Source organism: Camelus ferus, chromosome 24 (genome assembly GCF_009834535.1).
Source record: "Camelus ferus isolate YT-003-E chromosome 24, BCGSAC_Cfer_1.0, whole genome shotgun sequence".
Taxonomy (NCBI): Eukaryota; Metazoa; Chordata; class Mammalia; order Artiodactyla; family Camelidae; genus Camelus; species Camelus ferus.
This window is the reverse complement of record NC_045719.1, coordinates 6,641,686-6,662,728: the sequence shown is the minus strand read 5'-3', so window position 1 is coordinate 6,662,728 and position 21,043 is coordinate 6,641,686. Positions and strand designations below refer to the sequence as shown.

Here is a 21,043-nt window from a genome sequence, read left to right as displayed (position 1 = left end):
CCCTCCATCCCGCCAGCGTCACCTGGGATTAAGATGGAGTGATCTTGTTTTACCCATTCTAGTAATTTACAGACTCGGAAAGTTGTAAAAAATCTCCTTTTTTTCTGATGCTTTAAGAACAAAATTAATTTCCTGGTATCAAAGTGGTGACTATGATCCTCTGTAGAAGCAGAAGAACAAACCAGATGATGTCTCAAAGTTCTTTTCAGGCAAAACTTATTGTCAAAACTAAAACTGAGGCACAGTTTGAAATAGAAGCTATTACAATCTTGATCAAGAATGCATTAAGGTCCTAAAGATTTCCTTAGGGTATTTCCCAGTATGAGGACTATTTATTGTGGGCAGACATCATCTTCCATATATCTTAAACCTACTTCTTGGTACTATTTTTAATATAGTTTTCTGTCTAATAAGATTGTGTAGTGCAATAATAAATTATAATCCTGTGTTGAAGCCACATATCTGTTACTTAAGAGTTGCAAGAAATGGCCATCAGCATTTTTATTAAAAGAGATGATAATGATTTTTCCCCTGACAAACAAGCCTGCTGTATCATCCTGGACTACTTTTAAATGGATATGGGTTTGCAACTTCAACGGAAAAAATTAAAACATGCACATTCCCTTGAGCTGGCATTATTTGTCAAAATGACAGTGTGGCCATTTTTCTTACAGTTTAAAATGGCACATCGGTGATAATTACTTTAATCTATTTTTTAGTACACCATAAGATGCTTGAATTGCTGATGTAATTTTGAAGTCTATATTTACAGTCATAAGTCTCCCATGGTGTAAAGATTGGTCATTCATAAAAAATCAGGTAGAATAGCTATTCATAGACTGTGCCAATGAGGAGTAGATGCTCCATTTAGAACGCAGAAGTCGAACAGGAAATAGAATTGATTAATTCTACCTCAAATTTTATGCTATGTCTTTGATTAACCTTCATGTAAATAAAGTCATTCCTCTTTCCATCGGCCTAGAAGTCTCTAGACTTACTATCTAGGTATAAGAAAAGCTCATTCATTTACCACTCAACAGATATTTATCTTGTATATTTTATAAGCCAGTATCTGGAGAGAACATAAAAAATATAGAGAACCCTACGATATAGGTTCCATTTGAGCAGGAACCTTGGCTGGTCTCTTCACTGCTCTGCTCCAGTGATAGAAAAGTAGGCATTCCGTAATCATTTACTGACTGAATAAGCAAGACGTGGTCTCTGACTTCAACAAATGCATGACTCTATAGGAAAGTTACCACTTACTGCATTTTTAAAGTGCAAAGGGGCCTGCTTTCCAAGCTGTCACTCAGCATGTGACACAAGACTCAGATCTGATCTTAAATCAATAAATCTTTGAGTTCTCTCATTCTCTCCAACACCACCCAACGTGGGGTGAGAGCCAGAGTCTCTTCTCCAGGACACTGACCACTGTCCACTTAGAAGTCTACCTCTCTAACTTGCCTCTGTTTTTTCCAGGCAGGAAATGTGTAACTATCCTGGAACAAGAGTAGAAAATACCGCCTCAGAAAATTTTCTTTCAAATCTATTATAAATTGAAGGACTTGAATTGACTATTTTCTCTCTTTCTTTGCATTTTTGCTATAACAACTCTACTCAGAGGCACTGGAAGCTTAATATCTAGGAGGAGGAATGATGAGGTTTAAAAAATGGATTTGTACTTGCACGTGGAAAAAAAGAAACAAATCCCTTATTATTTCAAATGCTAATCCAGACACTGTACTATTTCCATTTTATAGATGAGAACATTGAGTCCTTCTGAAGCTAAGCAACTTGCTCATGTTTACACAGTTCATTGATACAGATTCGGTACTCAAATCCATGTCTGACTTCCCCAAATTCTTGCTCCTAATTACCACATGGGGTATTATCCCCATTTTTGTAGGTGAGAAACCTAATCTTAGAGAGATTAACTGATTTTTTATAATTCAAAATCACACCATTAACATACTGCAAAGTCAGGGTTAGAACCCATATTATCTACACTACAGTGTATTTCCTAATCCAGTGGCATCTCCACACTGCCTACCCATTTTCTCGTGCCTTAGATTTGCCATTCACCAAGAAAACAGTAGTTTTAGAATTGTGTCATGGAATCAATGGAGTTAGTATTTCCAGTTAGAGAAGTTTCATGATTTAACATTACCATGAAATAGAAATTATATTTCCACAGAAATCATCCGTATTTACTTACATTTTATCCTGCCAGTTTGCAAACAGATTTGGGAGCTAGGCATTAATAATACATTAACAACAGTGATTATATAATGTAATCTCAAACAATGCTACATGTAAATTTGAAGGTTAATGAATATTTCTATGTCTGTCACAATAGAAAAACAATGTCTTTAACATAGAAAATGCCCTAACTAACACTCTGATATTATGAAAGAGCTAGTAACCTCCCAAAGTGCCTACCGGTTTTCTTGGACTATTTCTCTCAGCAGCTGTGTCTGGCCCCTGGAGCTGCCAGAGAAGACCTACTGTAGATTCTCTGTATGAAAATAATTAACCTAAGGAGAGTAAACAAGGACGAGAGAGATTTCCCTTGGTAGACACATTCACATTTGACTCATGGTAACAAGGCAGTAGTGATGGCCTAACTCTACTGAAAGAACATCTTTTATATCTGCAGTTGATATGCACCTGTTGCTTATTTCTCTTTCTCATTCAAAATTCACTGTTTAATTTGGAAAAAAAAAAAACAAAAACAGAAATCTCCACAGCAACAACCAAAGTATCAAACTGACATGATAGCTTTAAGTTTGGGAATTTGCAGGGTGTTCCCTCCAGTTTTCTTGGGCCATAGTTTCAAGAAAAAACAGTGTGTGGTCAATGCTATATAGGCATAATCATGGCTGAAAACTCTATGTTAAATCTTTTTTTATGAGCCATAAATAAATGTGTATTCAACTGATATTTTAACTCAAGTAATTTTTCACATTCAAAGAAATGAAAAGCAATAAAGTGTGCAGTTCCAGGAACCACACTGAGCAACTCGTATTGAGGCTCTGATCTTACTGCCAATGTTAGCATCTCGTTCTTATAACCTTATAACGTCCTCTTTGAGAGTATTTTTGCTCCAATTAAATCAAAATCTGTAACACCCCTGAACTGATTTACAAGATTATCAGCCAATAAAGTTAGAGTTCATCATCACCATCTCACTAGGACATCAGAGTGGAACCTAAGACACTTGGTCAAAGAATACTTCTCTCAGAGATTTCTGAAAACAAATTTCAATTCCAGGGACAAACAGCCCACATACCCTGAAATATAAAAATAACATGTTTAAAAATGTACTGAAAAGTATTTTTAAATGATTTCCTGAGGGAGCAAGAAAGTGAAGAATATTCAGAAGGTGAAAAGAGAGATAAAGAAGATACCTAGGAAATTTAAAAAGGCATTAAGCCAGCTTTTTCCAGGGAGCATCTGCCTAACCATGGTAATTGCAGTTTTTGTTCTGACAGCAGTGCAGACCATGGGAAATAGGTGATAAAATCACAGACTATCTAAAAGTGAAGGGTCTAACAGAAGATTGCTGCATCAGATCAAGATCTCGGAGGGTGAAGGCTCCCTGATGATTTACAAGCACAATTTCGCTCTAGAAATCTGTATTTTTTTTTCAGCCTGGACTCACATACTATCTATGTGATCAACAAAGGGTTTCAAGTGGTCCCAAGTTGGCAATGATATCAGGTAACTAGTGGAAGCCAAAAAAAAAAAAAAAGAAGGAATGCAATCCTATCCAGGCTTCAAAGAATTATCACAGCTGAAGTCCAAGGACTATGAGCTCACAAAAGAAAACCATGAAATATGTGAATAAGGTGAATTTAGTGATAGCCAGCAAAAAACAGGATACTAGCAAATATTTCAGACATCGGAATTTTTCAGAAAATATAAACTGAGTACTTTTCATATGTTTTAATAAGTAAAGAATTTATTAAAATTATGAGCAAGGGAAAAGAAAGTATAGAAATTAAATCATAAGAATTGAAGTGAGTGAAATATATCTTTAAAATGAAAAATAAAATAAAGTTTAAAACTTGGTTGATAGATTGAAGGGAAAATTAGATACAGCTGAAGAAGAATTTAGTGAACTAGAACACAGATACAAAGAAGTTATCCTGAAAACAGCCAAATATACAAAATATGGAAAATAGAAAAAAGGTTAGGATGGATTGAGCAGGTGTAACTGTCTGTCTAATCAGAGAGCCAAAAATATATGGTAGAAAAAAATCAGAATAAGGCAATAATCAAAGGAATAAAAACAAATAATTTTGCTGAATTATAAAAGTCACAAAACCTCTGATCCTAGAAACCCACTGATGGCCTTAAATAACAAATACATATATAATCTATACTAACATAATTAGTCATCAGATGTTTTTGATGAAACTACATAGAGATAAATGCAAGTGTGATATTTAAGGAAGCCTGAATTAAACTGAAAGTTATAATAGAAAACAGAATAGTAGAAGGTTCTTCCATGTGACTAGAAAAAATAAATACTAATCTAGATCTCTATATAAGAAAGCTACATTTCAAGTACAATGATGAAATTTTGTTTGTTTTCAGCTAAACAAAAATTGAAAGTTTACTACAAACTCTCACTAAAGAAAATTCTAGAAGTTCTGCCTGACTCAAAAATTATCATAAAAGTTTGAAATGCAAGTAAGGAAAAACAGGCAGCAATTTTGGTAAATCTATAAAACATTGTTTGTAAAAATAATAATAATAATAAATGACATCTAAAAATATAGAATAGGTAAAAACACTAGACATAAATAGACTATATTTACTTAGGTAGTTGTAATTAGAGTTGAAGCATTTTAGGTCCCAATACATTTCAAGTAGTAGATAAAGATATTGATCAATTTCAGATATTGTTTAAATCTGCATATGAAACTATCTAGGATAATCACTAAAAATAAATATGTACAGTTTCTAAAATAGTAAAATATAATAATTCAGAGCCTATGAGAAAAATAAATCAACAAAATGAAACAACAAAGCAAAAAAAAAAAAAACCCAAATGAAGACAAGTAAAACATGAAACAAAAAAGTCAAAAAATAGAAAGTAAAAATTAAGATGTACTTAAAGATTCAAACATATCAGTAATAATTATACAAGAAATAAACTTGTCTGTTAAAAAACAAAGATATCTTGCCAAGTTTTTAAAAACTCCATCTATGAGTCATTTACAAGAGACCCTATTAAATACATAGAAGCAAAGAAAGTTTATATACAAAAGGATGGAAAATATATGTACCAGGTTTGTAATTTAAACCAAAATAAAACTGAGGTTACATCATAAGTATTGTATAAAATAGATACTGATACAGAATATTACTAGATCTAAGAAAAATACCTGCTTAAGTTCAACTCATTAGGAAAATAAAACAATTCTAAATCTTTTTGCATTTAATAACAAAACCTTAAATTACATCGTTCAAAATTGACAGCTGTGCAAGGGAGAGAAAGTCTGATGTCATAGTAGAAAGTGGTTAGACATGTCTCAGGAATTGCCAGATTAGGTTGATAAAAATAGTAATAAAATCTGTAGCATTTGAACACTGTAACTAACAATTATGAGCAAGAGACGATGTTACTCTAACATTAGTCTATGAAATCTATGGAACATTACATCCAACAATTAGAGACTATAATTCTTTTCTAAGTGCACATCAAATATTAAAATTCACCAAATGCCAGGCCAGAAAACAAGCCTCAAACTCAAACCAGCAACATGTAAAAAAAATCAAATAGAGTATGAATAACATAAGCTTATCTAGAAATGCAAAGTTGGTTTAACATAAGAAAGTCAACTAGTGAAAATCACCATAATAACCAATTCCAGATTCAAAGTAAATTATAATTTCATCAAATGCAAGAGAGGCATTGTATAAAATTTAACAGCAAGTCATGATATTAAAAAAAGTCTAATAAATTAAGAATCAAAGGACACTTCCTTAGCATAACAAACTCTCAGCAAATTATCTTAAACATATGACATTGGAAGCACTTCCTTTAAACGCAGAACCAGCAAAGGATGCAGACCATCACCACTTATTTTCAGTAGTGTACTGGTGATTCTACACCATGCAGTAGAGCCAGAAAAGAAACAAGAGGTATAAGGATTGGAAAGGAAGAAATCAGGCTGTGATTTTGGCAGGAAGTAAGAGTGTCTATTATCCAATATAATCTACAGATTATCACTCCATCAGTTATGTACGAATTTTTATGTTTATGACCTATTTGGCATTATAAAGAGTGCTACAGGATGCAAAAAAACAACAACTGGTCATTTAATCAAATCAATGAAAGCAGAGGAGGTACCGGGAGATATTAGCTGCACTTCTTTAAATAGTGGAATGGTCCCCATGTAATATACCCTCTACCAATGTTCCAAATAATTTTTGCCAAACATCCCCTTTGTTATCATAGTCCCCAGATCTCCCCTCCTAAAATCCCTATAAACATCAGAAATATTGGTGATATTCTGCTCAGTTCTCCTATTATCTTCTTGGTCATTCATTCAAACCCTGTGACAGACAACATGGCCCTAAGAAAGCATCAAATAGGATGAAGCCCCTGCCTTCACAAAGTTCACAGTCTAGTAATTCAGTCAGTAACACAAACAGAGCAATAAGATGATAAAAATATTTCTGAATATCCCAAGGTTACTGGTCCAGGAGCATTAGTGATGTGAAATGATAAGAGCTGTATCACAAATGCTATGAACACATGTATATAGAAACAGATCCCCAGTGTCTCCAGAACCCCAGTCATTTAACAACAAACAGTAAAAGGTTCTTCAAAATATTTCTTAACTACCCTTATTCTAAATTGCATACCCTGATAAATGTGGAATTTTAATTTTTTTATATTAGATTCACTTTCATACAACATTTTTAAAAATACAAGTATTCTTAACAAATAACAGAGGGAGTACACACCCACTAGTTTACCTAATACTGCCGGTGGGCTCGGACCACTGCGAACGCGATTCTCTTTCTGTCAGAATGAGGAGAGGTGGACGGTACCTCACCAGAACAAGGCATGTGACATGACTGACCGAATAATCTACCGTCTCAGGATGCTGGTGCTCCTGAACTCTTGTGGGGATTTTCCAGGAACTTCCCCCAGCACTAAGGGCAGGGTGCCATTATGCAGAACCAGAGTTCTGTGCTTTTCCTGGCCTCTGAAACACCAACATGGCTAATGTTGTCTCAGCCCAGTTGTCACACCCATGGTTCCCGCAGCTCTCACGCCCAGCACCTCTTAATAGCAACTCAGCCAGCTTCACCTCCAGGAGACAGTGAGAGCCCCATCTCACAGCACTGGAGACAGAACAGCCCAGAGTATACCCTAACTGGCATCTTGGAATCCAGGATAGCTCCAAGTACATTCTAACTGTCATATACAGGAATAAGAGAAGGTAGAATGGGCTTCTTCCAGGTCACTCACCTCGTGACTCATCAGGGTAAGAACTAGAATACCCAGCCGTACTGCCATCATTCGCTACCTGAAGAGCTCAAGGACTGGGGACGTGCAAGGAGCAGAGGTGGAGGAGAGCAGTCAGCTGCAGTGGGATGAAAGGCACTACAGGCCAGAGGCTGAGAACTTGGCCAGTGGAGCCACATTACCTGAGTTCAGAATTCTGGTTTTGCCATTATAAGCCCTGTTACCTTTGACAAGTTATTTATCCTTTCTGGGGCTTGGCATTCCTCATCTGTCAAATGGGGAGAACCTTACCTCATAGGGCTATTGTGAAAACTGTGGTGCTTGAGAAAATGCTAACAGTTTAATAAATATTTGCTTTTTTCTAGATTTCCTAAATACACTGAGCCTTCCATATCCACATATTCAACCAACTTCAGATGGAAAATAATCAGAAAAAGTTCCAGAAAGTTTCAAAAAGCAAACTTGAATTTGCTGCACACTGGCATCTATCTACATAGCATTTACATTATACTCACAACTATTCACATGGCATTTACATTGTATTAGGTATTATAAGTAATCCAGAGATGATTTAAAGTATATGGGAGGCTGTGTGTAGCTTATGTGTAAATACTTCACCATTTCACATAAGGGACTTGAGCATCCATGGGTCTTAGTATCCATGGGGGCTCCACAACCAATCTCTCTTGAACACCAAGAAGTGACTATATCTATTATTTTCAGTAGTACTATTATACCTTTCTCAAATAAATTATAGTTCTCAAGGAAAAGTTCTGATTTCCACATAACATAAGCAATTGAAATATGAAAAGTTCTGCCAACCAACTATTTTCACCACATGCTTTCTCCAGAGAACAGATGGACTTTCCGAGACAAACTTGAAGGTGAATAAATAGACTCACTGTTTTGGCATGAGGCAATTAAGTCTTGGACACAAAAGGGTTTTGTGCTCCTTTTGTTTGTTTTAAGGATTGTTATTCACATTATCCATGGAGTAATCTCTGCAATAAAATAGTTACTGCCTCCACTGGAAGGTAATACATAATTCAGAAAAAGAGTCATGATGAGCATCTTTCTAGCTGTGCACTGTACAATACAGCAGCCAGTAAGCTACTTGAATCTAAGTATTCAAACTGAAAGTAGTTAAAATTAAATAAATTTAAAATTCTGTTCCTTAGTCATACTGGTCACATATTAAGTGCTCAACAGTCATGGTGACTAGTGGATATGGAACACTTATTTTACCACAGAACTTCCTGTTGGGTAGCGTTGAAGAGTATAAACTGGAGTATCTGGTACCGCTTCTCAGCTAATCTGATTAGTAACAATCATTATAGAGTCACTGGTGAAATCAATCTTCAGTTTAGAGTCTAGTGTAATAATTAAGAAACCTTACTTTACAATTATTCGTCTTCGTTATTCCCAGGCAAATTTTATAGGCTATCACATCCGTATTTTTCAAATCTAATATTGGGAAATTCTATAGTACCGTATGTGTTAAGGACAGTTAGTAATTTGAAACGCACATAAGAGATTTTCCAAGCCATCATTTCTCAGCATAATCATCTATTAACTATACAAATGACTGTCTGGATTCCCCAAGTCAAGTCTACACAGCAAAAATAACATTGTTCAGGAAGCTTGCGCTGTGAAGGCAGCTAATCTAAACTAGTAAAACTGTACAACCAATACCTTATTCTAGGTTTTCCCTTCGAATACATTTTTTGGTATCTGAATTTACTACTTTAACATGTAATTCTTTCCTTGACTTCAGCTCACTGTACCTGAATTACCTGTTCTTTCAATATTTTAGTTTCATTACAAATATCATCATGAATCACTGTTCCAGCTTCTCCTGCTACAAGTCAGGCAGCCGCAGGTGGCGCACATCTCCCAGGTCTGGCCCTCCAGGCCCCGGGGCTCTGGAGGACCCACTGGGTTAGCACCCCAGCTATCACTGTCTCCAGGGAACCCCGCTTGTTTCTGGGATCTGCTCTGACACTATTTACATCTCCTAATCTCACTGTCACATCCTTAGACACAGGGAGGTGGTCACATGAATTACAATGAGCCCTAAGTAATCGAGCACGAAGAAGAATAGCAAGAAAATAAAAATGTCTCCTGTAAAAAGAATGGGGAGGGGGAAGGAAGGACAGTGATGGTTTCTGGGGTTTGAGAGGACCTAAGGGCTTTTATGGGGTAGTGGGAGGAGGGAGTTGGAAGACATTTAAGAGTCAGAATTAGATTTTGAAAGAAGCTGTTTAGAGGCTGTTTCAGCGTTCCAGTTTAATAGGTGAGTAAACTGAAGGTCAGAGAGGACAGGAGTGTGACAGTACAGGATCATGATTGAGACTGTGGACTTCTGAAGTCAGATGATCAATTGGTGGCTCTGCTACGTAGTGCCTGAGTGAAGCTGAGCAAGTTATTCAATCTCTGAGTCTCAATTTCCTCATTTATAAAACAGAGATTATAATACCAGTAACTACCACATTGTCATTTGCAAACATTAAATGAAGCAACATGTTTCGAGTGTTAGAGCAGACTAACAAACCTTAATTTTTGATTCATGGGGCAATGATGGCCATGGTGGTGACGATGATAATAAAGTGGTTACCCAAGCCTACCTTCAAGGTCCTAGAAAAAATAAAACGAACCCAAGTTTGTAACTTCTAGTCTGATGCTCTAATCCATGCATCAGCTTCCTGCACTAGTTAGTTCAACAATAAATACAACCTGCTACCAGTTTACTTTTTATATCAATGGATGTGAATCTCATCAAAGACTCCAGAAACAAACTTCTCTAAGATTGTCAGAGAGTACACAGGAAGAAGTCATCAAACTTCATAATTTCTCCTTGCTATGGACCTATTATGTACTAATTTATTAACAGCTCATTTTCAAGATAAGGTTATAAAGAACCTGGTTTCTTATTCTGGATGAAGCTGAGGCCCCCAGACGCTTCTTGGCTTGTAGTTGGGCACACACCTTGTTTTTCTGTTAGAAGATATTATCTCCCTGTTTTATCTTGAGTTACGCTGCTTTGTGTCCACATGTTATTTCCTCTGCCCTCTCAGGGTCATGCCATCCCAGATGACCAGACAGCAGCTGCTTTTGTCTCCTGCAGGTATCCATTTTGGCATGTGCCCAAATTAGTGCCACAGCAACTCAGTCTCGTGCAGGAAACTGGCTATTTCCCAGGACTTCATTGTTGTTACAGTGTCCTTAAATTTCTGGACTTTCTACCTCTACAGATCCCAATTTCAATAAAATATAAGCCTGGAGAACTGCACTGCATAACCTGAAGTACCAACGTGAAAAAAACCAAGGACGCCTGGCTTAAGATACCTTTTCCCCCACTTACACTCATTCCAGATATAAAATCGTCAACCGCTAAAATGTAACTTGAGCCTCCCTTCAAGCATATGTGGAAGTTTACACTTTTCTCGAACTTTGAGATATTTTCTTGGAAAAGCTTCTTGTAAAAATCTATACATTTGCTTCTTGTAAAAATCTATCCATTTCTCAATTCCCCATTCTCGTTTGGGAATCTGGATTTACAATGTCATGCGCAATATTGGAAAAGTATCCTACCAACTGATTATACACCATGTGCTTATGAATAGTAATTAGCAGCCCCCCTACCACCCCAGAAACATCTGTCTCGGTTTACTGCCAGTCTATTTAGAGCCACAGCATCATTATTACCTAGATCCTTATCCTCTCTTTCACCATTAACGTATTTATTTAAAATGAATAGATAAAGCTCTGAGCATTTCTGGAGAGACAGCTCAGAAGAAAAATCTAGATGCCCACGCAAATTTTAGGTTATTTTACTGGTCGGTCTTCTGCATGTCAAACTGCTAGGTTTTCACACTGCCCCTTCCCATGGCAACTTAACTTACAGAAAGCTTCGAGCTTGCAAGAAGAGTTTCTCATCAGCATCTTAAGAAAACAAAAACAAAAACAGAAACAAAACACACTTTCTATTCAAGGGAGAATAAGTAACGAGAAAGTAGAGTTGGTTGTTTCTGGGTTTTTTTTGCCAGTTTACCTACCTTTGATGTCCAAGGAATGTCCATTTTTCCCAAAAGTGATGGGGCATGTACTCTTCTCATGATTCTTGTGAACAGAAGTAGGGCATTTGGAACAATGGAGGTAATTCTTCATCCTGGTGATGTTAAAAAAAAAAAAAACAACAAACAAACTTCTTTGTGTTTTTCAGATTTAAAGGCCTCAGCAAACTTAAGGGATATATACAGACCCTGAGCAGAAAAGGTAAAAGCTCTGTAGAATTAAAAAAATTGTGTATCACAAATTGGAAACTGAATAGAAATTCTCAAGTTGCCAAAAGCAAGTGTGCTTCAAGAAAGACAGCAACGCGTTAGTTCATACTTACAATTAGCATATCTGTGGACAAGAGAGTTTGTTGTTTATACCAATGAAAATGTTACAAAAACAAGCTTTCTTCATTTAGTCATCTATGACCTATGACATGCTTTTGCTTTTCAAATCATTCAAGGAATTGTATACCTATATAAAGTTCAGTTACTGCTACTTTCCATTCCTGTGAAATTCAGTCCACTATTATTAGAATTCATTTCCTAAAAGATCCATGGAAGCCTTGGAGTGAATGATACTTTTAAACAAGAAAGAAAAACTCATTTGTGTGGGCTTTAACTCATTACATTATTCTTAATGAAGACCAGTGCATCATTTTATCAGTAGTGATCAAGACTGTTTTCTACCATGCACCATGACAAAAGTGTTTTCCTAATATAGTACTCATTGTACAGTAATTTCACATACAAATCTATACAACACACACACACAACACATAGGAAAGGTGAAAAATAGTTAATGGTAAGAGAGTATCATAATGGTTTGTCTCTCCCACTGTCAGCTGCTTCAACTTCAGTACTGATTCTACTACCTTTTCCTGCAAATTTCACTCTTTTTCTCATCATATGATTTGTTGCAGCCATATGAGAATGGAAAAATTAATCATGAATGTTTCCATATTTTTTAGAAAGGGAAAATATCCCTGAAGTAATCTTTCCTGACTTAGCGTTTTCCTATACTATTGGATTCAATATTTATATTGGCTGCCAGTTTGTGAAGTTTATCAACCATAGCCCCTTATTACCAAGCAAATGGGTGAAATGAAGTCTGCCTACAACTCAGATCTCTGTTCTTTAAAAACTTTTAACTTAATCCATGACCAAAAGGGGAAAAAATCCAATAGGTTAATTTCTGTGTGCATGAAGTCAACTACTTCGTTTTCTAATCTGTTTTTAAAAATATCAACCATGTTAAAAAATAGGAACATCAAGGCAAATTCAACCCGACATATGAACTGTCCATAAATCAATGTTTAAATCTTAAGACCAGAAAGGATCATATAAAGGATCATACGGTTTTCCAGTTTTGGTCCATGGGACACTAGAGATTCTAAAGAAGTGCCTTTGCTGTATGGTAAGTGAAACATTCAAAGTAGATTCAGACACAATCATTCAGCTCAAATCTGAGCTACATATTAGGTTTCAGTGCATTAGTTAAAGAAAGATGTTTTACAGATATTCCACTCTGGACTTACATCCTGCATCAATTCAGACTGATCACAGCTTACGGCAAAAAGCAGGAAGACCAAGGTTTTGTTCTGGCTCTTCAGCTCTTGGGTATTAAAATGTATGCTTTAGGGGTCTTCTCAGGAAGGCACCATCCTTTAGAGAAGACTATTGTTGGCATATCTGCTAAACATTTTCACCACTTTCTTGAAGACACCAGTGTATAAGAGAACTACAATCTATGAAATGTCAAAATATATTCCAGACGGTGACAATAAACTTACATTGACAATAAACTTACAAGGCATGTAGAATCCTGGGATTCAGAGAGGGTGAGTAACCTCCCCTTATACGCAGAGACAGATTCAGGCCTAATCTGACCTTAAGTCATGTTTGCTCTAAAATACTGTTTCTATGAAGCATGAATTTTTAACAGACTCAATATTCCCAAGGGGGAAGATAATTTGGTACGAGGAGTGGTTAGTGGCCTGTGGTTTTAAGAGTTCATGGGGAGCAGGGACAAACAGAAAAAAAAAAGTCTAAAACGGCTCCTTGGTTGGGGGTGGGGGGTAATAATAAAGAGTTTCAGATGCATTTACATAAAGATACTACATATTTCCCTCTTAGACCATTTGGATTTTATTTTCTAATGTCATTGCTTCCTTTCATGAATATCTACTGAACTGTCAAGGATACATGGGGGGACACAAATCTCTCTTCCAGAGAGGCTGTGTGCTTCTGCCCTCAAGCCTGGGTGCTTCAGCATCAGTTCTGATGACTGGAATGCCTGGGGTGGTAATGTAATGGTCTTGTCGCAGCTTTAGCCAGAGACAGTGTGGTCAGGAAGAAATCTTTCCCCACACACCAGTTTTCTGGGACTTGCTGTGTGAAGCCAAGTAGAAAACATCTTGTCAAACTTGTGTGGAAGAAATCAAGTAATGCTGAATGGAAGCCCATGGGACATTGACTGATTTATAAATACCTGGAGTATTTCCATGAAACCTGGATCTTGTCTTGGATTTACAATGAGAGCCCAAACTACACGCTCTAAAATTCTCTAAGAACTTTTTTTATGTCCTAGATTTTAAGATGAAAAAAAAAAAAAGCCCATCAGATTTGTTATTTATATTTTCCTTAAACTGATCCTAATACATTTTTCCAGTATATTCTTTTTTAAAGAGTACCTAGCATAATTTTCCAGATAAGAAATATATTTATCTCATTTTAATTCTATAACCCTAGTAACTATATTTATCATTATAATAAAATTAAAATATATCTATAGCATATATAATAATGCAAATATAACTTTAGGAACTAATGAATTCATTTCAACTTCATATAGCACCAGCTACATAATTCAAAGCACCTGAGAAAATAGAAGTAAAGTTTTTGTTTCTCCTCTAAGCGACACTGAGTTCATTTAGGAGAAAAACAGTTAAATTCTTCACCTGCACAGGCAGCAGAAATTTAGATGAATTCCAGAGGAAATCTAAAGGAGGAAACACTTTACAGCTATTATCTTAAAGATGACAAACTTGTTCCTAAAGCTGGAGGGATAGAAATAACTGGCCCAGAAGAAATAAAGACACAGCCCACCCCTGCCTGCCTTCCCACTTCCTCCTTCCTCATGGGACCGAAACCCCCTGTAGCTCTCCAGCCCTTCCCTTTCCCCACAAGCCCCACATGCCTCATGAGAAGCCACCTCTCAGAGCAGGCTGAAGAGCTGCAGGTAATCCCAGACCTCCTGCCAATAATCTACTCAGGAACGGGCATGTGGCTTACATTGAACCAGTGGTACCTGAGAAGTGGTTTGCAGGCATCTGCTAGGAAAATTTTCTGACTCTTCCAATAAATTTTCTAAAGCCACCTCCCTGCTCTCTTCCTGAACACTGCCATGCATGGATGTGAAGCCACAATGTCAACAGACATTTTACCAGCCTGAGGAGAGAGTATGGAGGAGAATTCAGAAAAGAAATTTCCAGGAACAGTAATGAAGCCAAGATTATAGGAACCCGGACCAATACCCTATACCCAGACATCGCATTAAGTGAGCTAATACTTTCTGTATTATTTAATTTGATTTGTGTTTCTGCTACAACTGAAAGAATGCCATCAGATACAAAAGTTTAAGGCAAGGCCCACTTTCTCACAATTACTGAAATATGCACTATTAAAATTACTGCTTTTTGACAAAATATTGACTTCAAACTGCCCATGTTTAAATTGTATTTTAGGCATTTTAAGACATACCTCTTAGACTAAAATCTTAATATGTTATCACTGGCATAGACTAGCAAGAACTCACTTAGGAGATTAGTTAGTTAATGCCTGGAGAAAAGGATCATTTCATTAATTAAACATATATTATATAATTTGCACTTGCAAGAGAGTCCGAGCCAGGTCAAGAGCAGTAATATGCACGTTGTTAGAAGTCCAGTTACAGGTATATTTCGAAGACAGAGCCAGCAGGATAGTTGATGAATCAGATGTAAGCAAGAGTCAAAGATGGCTCCATGGGTTTTTGCCCTGAGCAGCTAGAAGAATAGAGGTGGCATTAAACTGAGAAGAAGATTACAGCAGAACAAATTTCCTTGGAGGGGTGAGGAGTCAGAGTTGTTTTGGGACTTAGTAAATTTGAGCTGCCTATTAGAAGCCCAAGTAGAGATGTCAAGAAATCAGCTGATTCTAGGAGACAGGATTCTGGAGTTCAGGCAAGAGCTCCAGGCTGGAGTTATAAATTTAGAAACTGTCAGTGTATTATTGGTACTGAAAGTCAGGAAATTATCTGGAGAGTAGCAGCAAACTGTAAAATAAAAGATCCAGGAACTGAGCCCTGAGAAGATGTGACAAGTATATTTTAGAGGATGAGCTCAGTAAAAGAGACAGAATCCCTATTTCCAATCAGCCCAAAGACTCTGAGAAACAGGGATAAAGGAGATAGGACTCATGCCTAAATGGTTGTCTTTACAACTTTAATTCTCCCACTCATATAGCATCTTAACACAGACTGAAGATTTGATTTTTGTAAGTGGATGCATTAGCCACAAGTATTAGAAAGCCCAGGTTCATATTGGAATAAATTATACGAGGACGGTTAGTTTCACATGGCAATAAACCTTAAGGAAGCGCAGACGCAGGGCAGGGAACAGGGCTCACCGCAGCCTCCCTGGGCTTCTGTTTCCTCTGCTTTCTCTGCGTTGACTTAGGCTTCAGGAAACTACCAAGGTACAGCTGCTCCTGACCTCACAGCCAGGCTACATTCAAGAAAAGAAAAACAGATCACCTCTTCTGGTGCCTCAGAACATAAAAGAACAATTAAAATGGTGAGGAGCCAGAGAGACCTACTTCAGTGAATGGGTGACGCAGAAATTAACAACATAATGAAGAAGGAAGTGGTTCGGAAGAGATGTGCAGGGATGATCTCCTCATTAGACGCAGAGAAATTTTCAAGTACTTTCTAATTGCCTTTTTCCTTCTTCTTGTTTACCTTCATACAGCCAACCTTTCAAGGACATTACCAAATACCTTCAAACCTTTTTTCTTCGTTTCCTCCCTGCGGACCTCCATCACTTGCTCAAACCTAAACCAGCTATTTTCTGAGCCTACTGCACAGCTATCATCACGGGAAGGCACTTTTTCTTCCCCAGGTGTATTTTCTGGATCCCATAGGGAGCTCTTTCCTAGAAAGCTCCAACAAGACATCTCTTCTAATTTCATCGGTCAAAACTAGCTCCTACGTCCACCCCAAAACCAACCAATGGCAAACAGGATAATCATCACTAGACTCATAAGGGTTATTTACAATCTAGAGATAGGGTGCTTCTCTGAGGAGCTAATGTCTGAGGACATCAGTATTTGATTGTCAGGAAGAAAGAGGGACTGGGATGCTAGGTAGGCAGTCAACAGTATCTGATGTGTTAAGGATAAAAAAGCTCTATTTAAAGTCAAAAAAGGACTCATGAATTATAGAAAGAAGAAAATATAATTTCAAAAATTAAACAGCTATCTATTTTATTCCAAAAGTCTAGCCTCATGAAATATGAAAAGACTGGAAGACTGATTTGGATTTTTAAAGTCACTTCTAGCACTAACATTTTTACTTCAATACTATTTTGATTAAAGAAAAAAAAAAACCTTGTGAATTGCTATAAAACACCATAAAATATCGCTGCTCTACTTTAGAGAAATCTTAGTATTTAATGTAATTATTTTAGAACATTAGCTGGTTGATGTAATATTTTAAACATTAAACTGCTGATTCCAGGTAAATGTAAGACCAACTTTCCACTGATGGCACTCTGGTAAGTTTCAGACCATAAATCACTTAGACTTACACCAGAAAACAGTGACTGCCTGATTTTTAAAATGTAATATAATGGAGCTGCTACTGAAGTTCCAGTTCGGACAAAGCTAGATTAATAGTTGATTAGATAAATGCTGGTGATGTCAGTCCCAAAAGCTTGTGATTTATCATGTCTATTTTTCTCTCTTTCAGTGAGAAAACTCTAAATTAGTGCTTATAAAAGCCATAAGTCATCCCTCCAAATCTCTCCTATTTTTCTCATCAACCATGTATCCTACGTCCTGTGGATTCTGACCTTTACTTCACTTCATCTGCTTCTAATTGGGTCTCTGTCGCATTAACTGCATTTGAGAAGATTATTTTAAGAAGGTGGAAAAACACCATGTTATACATGTGCAGGATTGTCATTTGAAGAGGAAATCTCTTCTCTCATCTAAAAATCAAATTTCTAAAAAATATAGAAATATACAGCACAACTCTTTCTGTCTCTGGCAAAATGATGACTAAATATTATTCCTCATCCTTTTCCAACTGATAGACCACTGGCCTAAATATATCACTACCATTGATTTTCTGCTGGACAGGTTAATAGCATGTTTGTTCTTATGTGCTTTCAATTTCTATATGATGTTTATTTCTCTGTTTTTTATTAGTGTTATTCTCATTAACGAAAAATCATTCAGTAAATTAGATTATCACTATTTACGCCAGCAATTAGGTTTCTCTGGTAATGAGGCTATCAGGTAATACATCAGAGTTCTTTCTTTCAGAGAAAGCACCTCTCACTCATTTTAACTTAGATTTGAAACATGAATCTCTCTGCAATTCTTTAAAGATAATTCCAAATTAATTATTAGACTGTACCAGGAGAAGAAATGCGAATCCTTTAAAGTAAGTAAATGGATAAACTGATACTTCATGAACTAGTCACCTGAACCTTTTCTTTCAGATTTAAAATAGCCTTCTCAAGGTCAGAGTTGACATAATTCATAAGAATTATTATATTATTTTTCTTTGGAAGTTTGAGATATAGAGAATGAAGCCAGTGTCTGAGAGAAGCTATTATCACTTGACAAAATCACTTAGGGGACAATGGTGAGAAAAATATTAATTAAAGTTTCCAGATTACATACATTCAGCCATCTTTTCTAAACCTTCCTGACTACACACAGGTTATTTATACTTTAGTCATATAGGAATCTATGCTATATTGTGCTGTATAGCAGAAACTGATAGAATGTTATAAACTGACTATACTTCAAAAAAACAAAAACAAAAACAAAAAAAAAAGAAATAAAGTTATAAAACTAGGCTCACTGATATCATGGAATTAAGAAGCCTGAAATCAACAACAGAATAATATCTCAAAAGCCCCAAATATTTGGAAACAACATTTTTTTTAACTCATGGATCAAAGAAAATAGTCTCAAGGAAAATACAAAATGTTTTAAAAGAATTTTAAATAATACAGCATATCAAGATATGATAGATCAAAACAACTACTGCTTAGAAAGAAATGTTCCTATTACAAAAAAAAAAAAAGGTCTTAATGATCTAAGATTCCTAAGGAACTAAAAAGAGTAAATTAAACCTAAAGCAAGAAGAACGAAAATAAATCAGACGTCACTTAAATAGAAGAGAGAAAACTATAGAGAAAAATTAAAGAAAATAAAAGTTGGTTCTTTGCTATAAATATAATTGATAAACCTATAGTGAGACTGTTCAACTTAAACAGAGAACACAAATTACCAATATATGTAGTAGAAAAGGAATGACATTACAGATAAAACAGATCCCGAAAGAATATACGGAATTTTGTAAATAATTCCATGCCAATAAATTTTATAAATTAGATTAAATAGACTAATTCACTGAAAGATGCAAGCTTCTAAAACTCAAACAAAAGACAGATTACCTGGACATTCCTGTATCTGTTAAACAAATTTAATTTGTAATTTAAATCTTTCCCACAAAGAAAACATCAGGATGGTTTTGCTGGTGAATTAAATGCTAATTGTATAATGTATTTGAAAGAGCAAAAGAACTGAGACAATTTTGAAAAAAATAAACTTTGGAGGACTCTAATTGTATTTAAGACTAAGTATTAAGGAGTAATCAAAAGCAAAATGGTATAAGAAAAAAAGATAAACATATAGATCAATACAACATAAGAGAGAACTGTGCATATTCTAAGTGTGCAGGGGTACTTTATCTTTTTTATTTACTGTATATCTCCAGCCATTAGAAAAGTGATTGATTGTGAATAAATATTTGTAGAATGAATGACGAAATGATTCCAACACTTGTTTCTCTATGAGATCTGAAAATATTTGTGGAGATATACCAAATGGACTAGAAAACAGAGTCTTCTACTTAAGTATGTAAGGAACATCTACTGTTTAAAAATTCAGTTTGTTTCAAACTGTGGGTACCAAAGGGGAAAGGGTGGGGTGGGATAAATTAGGGGTTGGGGATTAACAGACATACATTACTAACTATAAACTAGATAAACAAGGACCTCCCGTATAGCACAGGGAACTATATTCAATTTCTTGTAATAACATATAATGGAAAAGAATCTGAAAAGAAATATATACATATATGTGTGTATATGTATAACTGAATCACTTTGCTGTATACCTGAAACTAACGCTGTTAATCAACAACACTTCAATTAAAAAAATTTTTTAAATAGCAAATGACAGTTAAGAAACAGTAAGCTAAACTGTTATAAAAAATGAAATCTACATATTTATTATACAGTCTAACAAATGTAAAAATAAATCATATAATTAGGTAGACATATTTAAAATCATTCTGAAAAATTCATTTTTTCCAGTGATACTGTAGGAAGTGTTTAAATAGATTTTTTTACTTGAATATACTTGAAAATAAATGATTTTAAAATATCAAAACAAAATTCAGCTTGTTTCTGCAATGTAAATGTGTGACTGATTTTTTTCCCTCACCTTCTCCCTCACAAGTTTCTAATTCAGTGAAACAAGTCCTTAATTGTTACTCTTCCTCCCACATAACACCACATGTATACAAATTTGAATCAAGTTTTCTTTCACAAATTTTTGGCAACATCAAATTCATACTAGCTCTGGGGGAAAAAAAGCACTTCCTTCAAACAACTAAGAAAGCCTCACAGTTTCATTGTCATCTGTTTTAGTGAGTTTATGTTAAAAGAAAAGACAATTTGAGAGAAAAGTACATAATATAGTATCATAGTTAAATATGGGGAACTGCTCAAATGGGAGTATGCCACAGATTTATTAATAATTTATAGTTTATCTTATTGTACTTCTCTTATTGGAAGTATAATCTCCTACCTCTATTTTTTAAGGGTTATCTTTAAAATTAAGGGACTAAAATTGCCATTTGAAACCTATAGTTTAAAAATCATATAATGAAACCCATAAGGATTTATGCTTACAAGAGAATTTTACAAATTTTATCATTCCCCAAGGAGCTGAGTTCAATCTATAAATAGGCCAGAAATCTTATTCATTCTGTCAGATTTTTTTGTCAACAGGAATAATATAAAAATGATATTTTTATGGTTGAGGTTACTAACCAAAACTTATAAAAATGTACCTCATGTGTGACAGTGAGCCATCTAAATTAGGTCAGGTCAAAATGATACATCCGGTTATCTCATGCTGAATTCTGGATTTGCAA

At 35.6% G+C, this 21,043-nt stretch overlaps 1 protein-coding gene across 19 annotated transcripts in view; it reads right to left on the bottom strand.

The window, feature by feature from the left end:
- METTL4 (methyltransferase like 4) overlaps window positions 1-21,043 on the bottom strand; it is a 426,540-nt gene that overhangs the window by 119,635 nt on the left and 285,862 nt on the right. For 14 of the 19 annotated variants that reach the window (XR_004314950.1, XR_004314948.1, XR_004314958.1 and 11 more), the window contains one exon: window positions 11,545-11,657. The exons of 3 other annotated variants lie outside the window; for them this stretch is intronic. The gene's annotated coding sequence lies outside the window, so the exon portion shown is untranslated. Of the gene's footprint in view, window positions 1-10,040; window positions 10,124-11,391; window positions 11,432-11,544; window positions 11,658-21,043 lie in introns of those variants that run through there. 2 more of the 19 variants (XR_004314949.1, XR_004314965.1) reach the window with 2 other exon arrangements.